General features: G+C 36.3%; 1 protein-coding gene and 1 long non-coding RNA gene across 3 annotated transcripts in view; both read right to left on the reverse strand.

Moving 5' to 3' along the window:
• LOC143147294 (uncharacterized) overlaps positions 1-13,736 on the reverse strand; it is a 60,272-nt gene that overhangs the window by 44,264 nt on the left and 2,272 nt on the right. The window lies entirely within an intron of this gene.
• LOC143146794 (uncharacterized) lies at positions 6,997-10,937 on the reverse strand. The gene is made up of 2 exons (XR_012992081.1): positions 10,358-10,937; positions 6,997-9,558 (listed from the first exon to the last, which is right to left on the reverse strand). It is a non-coding gene; the product is annotated as an uncharacterized LOC143146794 (long non-coding RNA).

Here is a 13,736-nt window from a genome sequence, read left to right on the forward strand (position 1 = left end):
AAGTAACCAACAAAAGTAGTTACGTTCGTTTATTCTTGATTAAATGTGGAAGTAACTAATTAATTTATAATTGCATTCGTTTATTTTTGACAAAATGTGGAAGTAACTAACAAAAGTAGTTATGTTCGTATATTCTTTATTAAACGTGGAAGTAACTAACTAACGTATAATCACATTCGTTTATTTCTTACAAAATGTGAAAGTAACTAACAAAAGTAGTTACGTTCGTTTATTTTTTATTAAACGTGGAAGTAACTAACCAACGTATAATTGCATTCGTTTATTTCTTACAAAATGTGAAAGAAACTAACAAAAGTAGTTACCTTAATTTATTCTTTACAAAACGTGGCGTTAACTAACTATTGTTAAGAAATGTGAACGAACGCGAACGATACTTGAATTATCTAACCGGAAAGAATGGTTAACGAGAGCAATAATTATTTTTAATTGTAACTTTTGTCAAATTCTAACAGAACCCTAAAAGAAATACAAAAGAAAAGAGAAATCGCATACTTTACCCATAGATATATTCTTTAACCAGTCACGAACGTTGTAAAATACATACGTCTCGTAAAATCGTTGAGATTCGAATTACGCTAAAGTAAGTTTAAAAATTTAAACAAAAGATAGAACAGTCGTCGTTCAAAACCGAATGTTAACGTTGTTTTTAAACGAATGTGATTAATTTGAAACGTTATTGTACATCGTCGCGAACAACAGTCCGCGAGAAAATCGCGTGGAACCGAATCCGCGTTACCGAAAACCACAAGTAACGTAGAATTGCGGGTGCGAGTAAGGCAGAAGTTACCTCTCGAGTGTTCCGAGGAGGTCAGTTGCTCGAAAGTTGCACGACGTTTGCAACTCGCCGGGAACGAGATAGGCCCGAGCGACGTAAGCGCGTACTCGGTTGTGTAGGAGTTATAACATCACCGTTACTACGTCGGAGTTAGATGCCGTGTAAACGACCCACAGTCGTTCGCGTTGCATCATCGAGGCAACGGCTTGCGATTTCGTCGTCCCGAAACGACGACGCGCGCGGCGATTGAACTTCGTGTCATCGTCGCTCACTCTGCTCTCTTTTCGAGATAAGTTTAGGGGTTGGCGGAAACCAAGTTGACCTCGGCACGATGCTGCTGCGAACTGCTACCGATGCGCACCAACAATCCGTAAATTCTCTCGCGTCTCTCTAATCTAATCGGAATGACGACGCTGTTTGACGCGTGCGGGTGACAGCGTTTATCGCGGAATTGGGTCATTTCGTTGCCAAAATCGGACATTTTCTCGGTATAACGGTTCGGAATTTAAGTAAAATTTCAATACGAGTTTCGCGAGATTTGAACGCGTCTCGTATTGAAAATTCTTTTAATTTTGTAATTTCCGTAGGGTTTGATTATTATTTTTTTTTTTTTGCGAATTATTTTACGAAAATTTATAACGACGGATTAATACTTATTTATACGCATTTTACATCAGTCGAGTCAAGTTGAGTTTGTAGAATTATTTCGAAAGTCGTCGTTTGGAAAATAGTGACAAATTTTTGGATATAAATTACAATCGATGCTTTCTGGGGAGAGAGAGAGAAGAGGCGCCATTTATCGCGTTTGTACGGTCTCGAAACGTGACTCAGGGTTAATTTTAATTAAATTTCTTTACTTCTGATATCGTGGAACGGTGTTCGAAACAATTGTCGAAAATAATTTAATAACGGTAACGATACTTTGGTTCCCGAGATTTACAGGGTTTACAAATTGATGCATTTCAACGGGGAAATTATTCTTCTACGCGCTATTAGATACACCCACTTCGTTAATAATTTACCAAATATACTATATGTCAATTTCTACATTTAAGCATCCCAATGGTATTATTATATTTTACGAGTAACACTAGAAAGACAAGGATACCGTATGATTTTGAATGCGTGCCAGTGGGCGCGAATAGTCGCTGACAAATGTGCTGTTGTTGTTGCTTCGCAAAATTTCGCGTTCTTACGCTACATCGTGCAACAATGATGATCTTTCGCGAAAAAAACCCGAAACGATAAGGACCTAGACCAACTTCAGACCAGAGATAAAAGCGTTATCGGGCCGTACAACAGTTATCTTAGCGTTACATCGTCGATGAAAAAGAAACGCGAGAAAAAAAAAAAAAAAAAAGAAACTCGTTCCGTGGTTTCTTTTCATTCTTTTATTTTCGTTACCGACCGCGACCATAACTTTGACAACGGGCTTCGTAAATTATCTCCGGCATCGTGTACGTTTCTACGTATTTTTCCGAGACTCGTGATGTTTTCCAAGCGTGCGACTTGTTTGCCGGATGATTTTTCGTTTTTCCACGGTGCCCTTGCGTCAGATTGTTTGCATTTTACCAACACGTTCGTTCACTTTGAAATTTCGAACGCGCGAAACCGACTTCCCGAGAAACGGATCAGCTCCTCGGGAAGAATGACTTGCAGCTTCCGGCTTGTTTACCAGCCTAGATAAATGCAGTAGGCGGTATAGGCACCGACGTCACTACGATTCCGCAATAATCACGCGCGTTCGTGCGTGTTGCACAGAACCACCCACTGTTGCGGAAAATCTACAACTCGTTCGAACAACGATCGAAAGTAACGTACACTCGATGTAGATAAGGTGTAGGTAATGCACCAGATCGGTGTGAGAAAGCCAGATGCTTCTGCATCGGAGCTCTTCCAAGCGAAAGACGCTTGGAACTTTATACGGAGCATACGATTCGAGAGGATCACGAGGGAATAAAAGTCCAGTAGGACGATGTAATAAGGGTGGGTTGAAAGAATCAAAATTCATAGGTTGAATATGTATCTATATTTTAGGGTGTTCCCGGATCAAATCGCCAAACTTTAGATACGATTCGAGGACTCGTAAATGTTTTGTTTTCCACTTTAGATACGATTCGAACACTTGTAAATATCTCTTCTTTTTCAAGGTTCGTTGCTACTGGAGACTTTTCTAAGATAGAAGAGTGTAAAAGAGAACGATTGACGTAGAAAAGTATGGATAACCGAAACATCGATTTCTATCGATACATTGAAACGTGGTTATATATTTCTTTGCTATTCATTTACCAAATCTCCAAAAATAGTGCAACTTTTATACGAAACATTTTTCAATATCTGTTGTAATTACATAAATGTAAATAAAATAGGTGACGCGTTAAGTGAAACCTAGCAGCGATCAAGTAGGATATAGTTTTTAGGGTTGGACAGATGGAACATTTATGTAAGAATTTCATCGAAAAATATGGATAACCGAAACATCGATTTCTATCGATACATTGAAACGTGGTTATATATTTCTTTGCTATTCATTTACCAAATCTCCAAAAATAGTGCAACTTTTATAGGACAAATTTTTCAATATCTGTTGTAATTACATAAATGTAAATAAAATAGGTGACGCGTTAAGTGAAACCTAGCAGCGATCAAGTAGGATATAGTTTTTAGGGTTGGACAGATGGAACATTTATGTAAGAATTTCATCGAAAAATATGGATAACCGAAACATCGATTTCTATCGATACATTGAAACGTCGTTAAATATTTCTTTGCTACTCATTTACCAAATCTCCAAAAATAGTGCAACTTTTATACGAAAAATTTTTCAATATCTGTTGTAATTACATAAATGTAAATAAAATAGGTGACGCGTTAAGTGAAACCTAGCAGCGATCAAGTAGGATATAGTTTTTAGGGTTAGACCGATGGAACATTTATGTAAGAATTTCATCGAAAACAATTCCTGCCTCGTCTCGTAAATCCTATTCAAATTCTCGACAAGGCTTTGATCATCCATAGTGCAAAAAGCTAACGTATTCGTAGAAATGGAAACGACGTCAATGTTCGGAGAACTTTCTCAATCGTGCCACTCGGCTGTTATTGAAGTTGACGAAACCAAAGTATCCACAGTAGGTCGGTCGAAACACGTAACCTCGATACTTCAATGACTGTGAAAACACTTTCGGTTGGACGAAAGCGTGGAATAAATTTCGTAATTGCACCACGGCGTGGAAATATTTACAAACGAGCAACCGATTACTTTTCACAAGCCAAATACAATGTTTACTTCCTATCTTGTTCTCCGATGTAAGATCCAACGAAACGTTTATACCGCGAGGCTGTCGTATTTTTTTACGCAGTTTGTGGTTCGAGGAAATACCTGCGAAATCGACCATGTCGAATTTAATCCTTGAACGACCGCATGATTTTTTTCTACGCGAAGTACGTAATGGAATCTATAAGGAATTCCAATGAAAAAATGTACACGTTGAAAATCTTTTCAGAGAATATTAATATCGATACGTATTTACATTAGTTGGAGAATTAATCGGTTAGAATGTTCAATTACACGGTTAATTGAATGTAATACCCGCGTTGTTCGACAATTTAACGTTAAAAGAAATCGGATGCCTCGACTGGTAGAATTACGTTATTTTAGAAATTTTTTATAAAATATGGAAGTAACTAACAATAAGTACGAGGTCCTTTAAATGACCGGGACAAGTTTGCCCGATGCTAAGGGCGGTACTGCACCTCGGTACATGTACAGTACCGGACAAATGTCTTCGATAAAAGAGTATATTTTCGAATTACAAAATTTTGAAGAAGAATAAAATTTTTCCAAAGTATAAAATTTTGATAAGTTATCAAATTTTTGCGAAGCATAAAAATTTTGGCGACGCATCGAATTTTTGTAAAGCGTACAATTTTTGCGAATTATCAAAATTTTGAAGAAGTATAAAATTCTTCTAAAGTATAAAATTTTGATAAGTTATCAAATTTTTGCGAAGCATAAAAATTTTGGCGACGCATCGAATTTTTGTAAAGCGTACAATTTTTGCGAATTATCAAAATTTTGAAGAAGTATAAAATTCTTCTAAAGTATAAAATTTTGATAAGTTATCAAATTTTTGCGAAGCATAAAAATTTTGGCGACACATCGAATTTTTGTAAAGCGTACAATTTTTGCGAATTATCAAATTTTTGTAAAGTATAAAATTTGGATAACTTACAAAATTTGTACGAAATATAAACCTTTTGTGAATTATACAATTTTTGCGAATCAAAAAAATTTTCTATCGATAGAAAAATCTGCATTCAGATCGAAATCTACAAGAGCAACGTATTTATTTATCATTCGTACTGTTACCTTCGATTCGAATCGTTACCTTTTCTGTACACAGTTTCATCGATTCGATGCAAATCGAATAACAGTTGCGAATGTCACGAAGCATCTGTCCGAATATGTTTGTCATTACAGTATCCACTTCCCACGGAACGCGCGAATAAAAATAACTGTCACTCTGGAAAATCCAGCCGCGATACGTGCCGACACTTAAACGGAACCTCGCATTGAACGAAACGGCCGATTTCCTAGAATGGAACCGTGACGCTGCGACTCGAAAGCGGGAAAACGCTTCCAGTCGCGATGGTCTGAGTCATCCAGCATCTCTCAACCCAGATCCGATTTTATCTTCGCGGTGCAATGGAGCGACGACGAAACGAAGCTACCAGACGCCAGTTTCCGCAGCGGGGAAAACCAAAAGCAGCCGGATCCTGCATCGTGGGAAACCATTTGTCGCGCTGTTTGCGGACGAATACGGGTACTCCCCCGATTCGAGGAATCTAGGACCTTGACCGCCGGAAACTGCTTTGTTACGAAGCTCCGCTGCAAAAGTCGGAATTCCTGACATATACAGGGTGTAGCGGAAATAATAGTAATACACCCGTGCGTGGTGTGATTCCACGCGAAGAAATAAGAGCAAATACTGATCGAATATTTTCTCGTCCGAGGTTTCCTTTTCGAGAGAAGAGTCTTCGAAGTTTATTCATCTACGCGTCCGTCTATTTCCATTTACAAACATCGATGACGGTGTGGTTGAAGTAAAACGAAGTGTTTCTACCGATTGTTCGCTCTTTGTTTCTTTTTAATTTACTGGGAGAGTATTTTCTCGATAAATGTGAAAGTCTCGGAACCGAAATTCACATTTATAAAGACGAAGTGTTTCTACCGATTGTTCGCTCTTTGTTTCTTTTTAATTTACTGGTAGAGTATTTTCTCGATAAATGTGAAAGTCTCGAAACCGAAATTCACATTTATAAAGACGAAGTGTTTCTACCGATTGTTCGCTCTTTGTTTCTTTTTAATTTACTGGTAGAGTATTTTCTCGATAAATGTGAAAGTCTCGAAACCGAAATTCACATTTATAAAGACGAAGTGTTTCTACCGATTGTTCGCTCTTTGTTTCTTTTTAATTTACTGGGAGAGTATTTTCTCGATAAATGTGAAAGTCTCGGAACCGAAATTCACATTTATAAAGACGAAGTGTTTCTACCGATTGTTCGCTCTTTGTTTCTTTTTAATTTACTGGTAGAGTATTTTCTCGATAAATGTGAAAGTCTCGAAACCGAAATTCACATTTATAAAGACGAAGTGTTTCTACCGATTGTTCGCTCTTTGTTTCTTTTTAATTTACTGGTATAGTGTTTTCTCGATAAATGTGAAAGTCTCGAAACCGAAATTTACATTTATAAAGACGAAGTGTTTCTACCGATTGTTCGCTCTTTGTTTCTTTTTAATTTACTGGTAGAGTATTTTCTCGATAAATGTGAAAGTTTCGGGACCGAAATTCACATTTATAGAGTACCATCCATGAAACTCTACACCCCTGTTGGCATTTCGTCGACAGCAACGGCCATAGAAAAGAACAGGAAGCGAAAAAAAAAGGGACTGAGCTTTGGGACAGTCATCGAAGTTCTATTTACACTTATCGTGGCTCGATATTATTACAGAATCGGAAAACCTGATTTCTTTCGCAATTGTCGTTTAATAAATACGTAAAAATGATCTAAATTATATCGTGTTTGTTCTCAGTTTAATCGAAAACATTTGACAATTACAACTATAACATTTTCATTAAAAAAAAAAAAAAAAAAAAAAAGAAAAACCAATAATTAAGAAAGTTCGTCTTTGCATTAAGATATTGTTTTCCCAACACGAATATTTCTTTTATCAGTTAATGTTACATTGCAATCAACAAACGAGTACCGTGAAGTATCGTATTAATCGTTTAACAGGTTTCAAGAATCCCTTCAGTAACGAGGATAAACTTTTCACATTTATCGTGGACATCGATTTCACATTTATCGCGGCAACATTGTATTCCTAGAAGTGTCCTCGTTGCCTCGAGATAACTGCTTGTCGAGTCGATAATGTCCAAACGGAGTAATGTGTAATCGGAGTATGTGTTTTAACTTTTCCAATTCTTCGACGTTTTTTTTCGTTCAACCGTTATCCATGTTTATACACAGAAAACCACGAGGCAACAGGTAATAGAATACATGATAAGCGAATCGTGTTCAATCGCTTGGGTTGTTGAACAAACTTCAAAATCGATTTTCTCGAGAACAAAGACCCGGGTGAAAAAATGTTGTACCAAATGTGTTTTGCGTTTTCTCGCGTAGAATTACATCCTGGCCGGCTGTAACACGATTTTCGCACCACCTTGTATATTTGCACAGTTCGGTTGGGTTCGATCGGGGGTCCTTAATCCCCAAGTGGTCGCAGGCTGGCTCCCAACCCCTAGATAATTCTTAGAACCGTTCAAATTTTCCCTGTCGTAACACATCTGAACATACAGTAGCGGGCAAAAGTTTTTCGCCAACAGAAATTGTTTTGTCAGCCACACCGTGATAAAATAAATCTTTTCTTTCATTTATTCAGGTATTCCGGGCTTCGCGTGGACGAATTGCACGGTATCGGCGATTTTTTACTTTAATGTTCGCAAGATGAGAACAATATTACAATCCTGATGGTAATATTTTCCGCTCGATGCATATCGGTGCAATACGCAATTGTTGAAGACGTTACGTGTCCTTACGCACCCAATTTTGCGAGTGAACATTGAAAGTACATACTAGGTTGTACGATAAGTTTTATCGAACGACAAAACTTATCGAACGGTAGAGTACTAAGTTGCTTAACAAGTTTTATCAAACGACGAAACTTATTGAACAATCTATTATACGTCTTGTACCAGAACTGTACTTTTAATTGAAAGACAAGTATGTACTTGTACTAAAACTGTACTTTTATATAAAGAAGAGGTGTTTGAGACTACACTGAGAGTTATTCGTACTTTACGAGTTTAAACTTGGAAGTAGAGAATCAAATGCAGATAGACGCATTTGTAACGTCTGTGGAGAAGGTACTGTTAACAAAAGGACGACACAAAAATGGTTTAAACGGTTCAAGAAAGGAAATGAATCGTTAGACAACGAGCCGTGTCCAGAACGTCCATTTGTCGTTGAAGATGAGAATATGATCGAGTATATGCATTCAAATCGTAGTTAGGACTGAATAGGTTTAAAATAAAAGAAATATCTCTCGGTCGTTTTCTTCGCTAAACGTTAACCATTCTGTGTGCAATTTCTGAAATTTTACTTCACTTCTATTCGTTAAAGTACATTTGAATTGTTTAAATTTTACTTCGCTTCTGTTTGCTAAAGTACATTTGAATTTTTTAAATTTTACTTCACTACTATTTGCTAACATACGTTTGAATTTTTAATATTTTACTCGACTTCTATTTGCTAAAGTGCATTTGAATTGTTTAAATTTTACTTCTCTTCTGTTTGCTAAAGTACATTTGAATTTTTTTAATTTTACTTCACTTCTATTTGCTAACGCACGTTTGAATTTTTAATATTTGACTCCACTTTTATTTGCTAAAGTACATTTGAATTGTTTAAATTTTATTTTCCTTCTGTTTGCTAAAGTACATTTGAATTTTTTAAATTTTACTTCACTTCTATTTGCTAACGCACGTTTGAATTTTTAATATTTTACTCCACTTTTATTTGCTAAAGTACATTTGAATTGTTTTAATTTTACTTCACTTCTATTTGCTAACGCACGCTTGAATTTTTAATATTTTACTCCACTTCTATTCGCTAAAGTACATTTGAATTGTTTAAATTTTACTTCGCTTCTGTTTGCTAAAGTACATTTGAATTTTTTTAATTTTACTTCACTTCTGTTCGCTAATGTATATTTGAATTTTTTAAACATTACTTCACTTCTATTCGCCGAAGTAACGTTTGAATTTTTTTAATTTCATCGTATTTCTATTTGCTGAAGTATATTTCCCCGATTCGAGGTATCGAGGGACCTTGACCGCCGGAAACTGCTTCGTTACGAAACACCATCACAAAAGTGAGGATTCTTGGCACGTATACTTATGTAGTTCAGCTGGCCCCCATTGAGAATCCTTACCCTAAACGTTCGCAGGCTGTTTCCCAACCCCTAGATAATTCTTGGAACGTTTCAAATTTTCCCTGTCGTAATACATCTGGATATACAGTAACGTGCAAAAGTTTCCCGCCTGCGAAAATTGCTTTTTCAGCCACATTGTGTCGAGAAAAATATTCCATTGAAAAATAAAATAAATTTCTCTTGTACGTTTGGTCTTCTTCGCTATACTTTATCCATCGTGCGTAATTTTTCAGATTTTTTATGATCTTCTGTTGCTTAAAAAATGACGCTAAAAATACAAAAAAACACGCTGCAAAGAATTGTGTTTAATTCTTCGAGAATTTGTAAATTAAACAAATATCGATTCTCATTGCAGAGCATGTATCTAATTTCAACAATAGCCCAACCATTGATACTTTTAATTTATTTTATCAATATAACTAATCTTTTGAAGAATGACGATGCAATAAAGTTGCAAACAAATGACGGTAGTGTTCGCGACGAAAATGAAAAATTTAGACGCGAAATCAACGTAGAGGTCCCAGTGATCGAATTTTCGAAAAGTTATAACAATTCCTATTTTAATTTCGTAAATAAATGCAGAGAAAGCGGTTACTATAGTTTCCTTCGAATCCTCGATCATGGATAACCAAGAATTAAAATATAAAATAAATAATTGTTATCGCGAAAAAGTAAACAGTACTGTTTGTATCTCGTAAAATTCTTTTTTTCTCATATTAGAACGCAGAAAATAATATCCATAATTTTCTACTATCGCTGAAAATGACGGTTGTCGCGAACAATACCGATAATTGGAGAAATATACTTTATGTTATGTCTGAAAAATTGACGAAAAATCGACAAATATCGTTAATTGTCTTGCACATGACTCGACGTATTTGTAATACGAAGTTATTAGTATAAATTAGGTAACCGTTTGGAAACTTTTGCAGACCATTATACCTCACGGTCTGCGTAGTATGTTATCGCTCGGCAAGCTGCACAACCCTCGTTGAAAAATTCGGAAAAGCAACATTTTCACAGACAAGAAAACCATTAGAAGATTTTCAGCCACGTATTTTGCGTACCTTCCAAAAACGATTTCAATATTCGATCAAGATTGTTACGAACGAACTCGCCAATATTAGAGGTAACATCGTTGATTGTCTAAATTGGATCATCTTCGTCGGTTTAAAGACTTATACCATAATCGGTACAATTGACACAACGTCGGTATAGTTCCCCGCGAAGAATCCACGTTGGATGCCTTTAAAACAGTCTCAAGTGCAAAAATCTGGGTCACGCAAGATCTTCAAGGATCTCGAACGCAGGTTCTATTCGAGCTCGTTCGCAACGAAATAATCCTCGAGCACGAGCACAGGTGGACACACGAACCACCTGCAGGAACGTTCGTAGCGAAACAATGATACCGACGACCTGTTTGTAAATACACAAAACTGGTTACACAACTGTAAAACAAATCTTATCTAACTAACCGTTAGGAGATTAAATTAACTCGATAACGAACAGAGGAGTAGCGGTGCCTCTGTGAATAGAATTTTCACAGAGCTCAGAATTATGGCGGTGTATGCACACACATACTACGGTTAATGGATCCAAATTGTGCACTTTCTCGAGAAACTGTAAAAACAAGTAAGAAAAGTTCTAATTGAGAAAAATACACGTTTGAGAATATTTATCGTTACTTGTAAGTGTCGGTGATGACTTGTCGCGGGTTGCAGAGAAAGAAGGTACAAAAAAAAAAAGAAAATTATTTAAATTATAAAAGTAATTACGAAATATGAAGATACAATTATGTCTATAAATTAAATGATTTTCTTTTCTTGAATATGTACGATCTATGTTATTAGTTATTACGGAGCTATTTCGGTAAATGAACACAAAAATTTATCTTCTTTTTATAATTCCTCTTACAATTCTTGACATTTATGTTTTATAGTCTATTAATTTCCCAAAGAGGAACTAAACCATGGTTGAAAACGTTTCAATAAAATTCAAGCTTGTCTAAACTACAATGAGTTTGCATAACTGTTTACAAACCAGCCATTGCTCCAAGTGTTATCTAAATTAAATACACCACGAGAGAAAGGGTTAAGAATCGATAAAGAAAAGTAGCACACCTTGACCTATTAATGCATAAATTTTTTTTCCACGTGTTTCACGATTTGTTTTAAATAAATATAGCACCCGGTACGCTCGCTTTGAAACGTGAAAACGGTATCGGAGAAAAAAAGTTATTTATCAATGTATGCTAAGTACAAATTGCTATTTACAAAGTTACAAGCTGAAACCTGAACCCTATCAACGACCTTGCAATTTGTACTTACTGTTTTATCAATTTCCCCACGATAAACAAAAGAGTACAAATTGCAAGGTCGCTGACTCAATAGGACTTACAATAACATTGTAAACATTGATATTTGTTTCACACAAAAATGCCTACATCTTCCACAAAGATGTGTAAACATCCTTACAGGTTATATTTATCTTGTAAATATACGAGAAAAATGATCGATTAAAATATTTTGTATTTCTCTCTAAAAATTACAATTACCCATTTTCGGCCCGATTAAAAGAAAAACATACAAAGTGTACTTTCCGAAGTGTTCTCCGGTCTTTCAAGAACACGAAATGGTTCTAACGTATTCAAAAAGAAAAAAATTAAAAAAAACTTCCCCACAAAATTGAAAATTCCCAGACGCTGTGCACTAATGATAATGGATCGACCGAGACGCTCGAAGAGAGCGACGCACGGCCGGTTCCACCGAGATAGAAATTCAAAAAAAATTTTACGCTCGAAAAAACGAGAGACGCTATGTCAACGACAGACCAGGTTTCCATGGAAATCGCAAACAAGACCTGGCGTCGCGAGTCAAGACCAGTTCACCGGCAAACAAGTTCCTTTTTTCTTTTTTTTTTCTTTTTTTCCAAACGCAAATCATTGACTGCACGGTCGCAATTCACTCCTATCTAGCGCAGTGCCATGACAGTGACTATCGTAGTCAAGGTCGGCCGATTGAAGCGGAGAGACAGAACGAGAGACCGGGTGAGGGAAAGAGAGAGAGAGAGAGGACGCGAGAAAAGAGGCCACGACAAGGCCGATGGAGCAGGAAAAAGTAACCGATTCTTTCACAACTGTTGAACATTATTCCGAGCACGAAGAATTCGCATTCTCCTTTGGGAAAATCACGACCCGCGAGAAAGTATAATCGCGGAACGATCCCGAAATAAATTTAAATAACGAATTTTTAACGCGGAACGACCCGGTGTACACGATACAATTATTACACCGAGAAAACATCAACGCGATAAAGGACAGATGAAAGTTATACATCGTGCTCGTAATTATGGAGAAATAATATATCTGTATTACGTTACTGTGAATTAATTTTTGTTTTTCACTCGTAAAGGTTTCCTTGGGCGTGAAACTCGTGTTTTCAAGTTTCTAGTACAATGAGAGGACTGATCTCTATATACAATAGTGTCTTTAATAGTTTTAATCGTAAAGAAATAATAATATTTATATCGTGTTATCGTACACCCAAATACATGTGTATCTACTGCAAAGTTAATGGACGAAAGGCTCTAAGACTCGCAGTGTTAATATACAAAATAATTGTTAAACTTATGTTGAAGTATGGAGAGAAACGAAGTAATGTTGAAATAAATAAAACCAGTCGATCGAAAAGAATTACGTAAAATAATAGTCGCAAGGGTCTAGATAAAGCGTGACTTTATAATTAAAGTATAATAGATTTCATCTCGAACCGGGACGATATAGTAAATTCGAACAAAACATCATCTGGTAATCTTAAGCGAGAACACCATCTCGTTTCTGTATAATTGAATTCTCTTTTCGTGCATTTTCTGAAAACTTAACGTTTCGAAAATACCTTCCCAAAATATTCCAGACGAAATTCGAAGTAATAACGATCGTGTAACGTTTCCCGTGGAACGAGATCATGGTCATTGAATCGATGCCATGTAGGGAAAATGTATGGAGTAAAAAACAAATGCTCCAAGAATGTTCGAAAACGGTTCGATTCGCTGGAAAAATTAATCGATAATTCACGTACGAATTTTCGAATTTACAATTCGTGGAAATATCAATTACATTCCAAGTACCAAAATGATTTTCGCATCCTTTGAAAATTTGCGGTGGATTCGATAAAGAGAATTTGTTGCTGGAGAATTTAGCGTACTGTAAACACGAGCGAGCTCTTTAGCGATCATTGATGCAGTAACCCCAATTTACGACGATTTGATCGAGGAGATGTTACCGAATCGTTGTTTAGACTGTCTCGCGCGGAATAACAATGAAAATTTTAACGGTCTTCTATAAAAATCCACTCCGAAAACAACATCAAGCAGTGCCCTCGTGACAGAAACCGCGACTTATCTCGCTACTTGCATATTTATTAATGAAGGAAGGCCATTGCTATTTAT

This window comes from Ptiloglossa arizonensis, chromosome 5, assembly GCF_051014685.1.
Source record: "Ptiloglossa arizonensis isolate GNS036 chromosome 5, iyPtiAriz1_principal, whole genome shotgun sequence".
Classification (NCBI taxonomy): domain Eukaryota; kingdom Metazoa; phylum Arthropoda; class Insecta; order Hymenoptera; family Colletidae; genus Ptiloglossa; species Ptiloglossa arizonensis.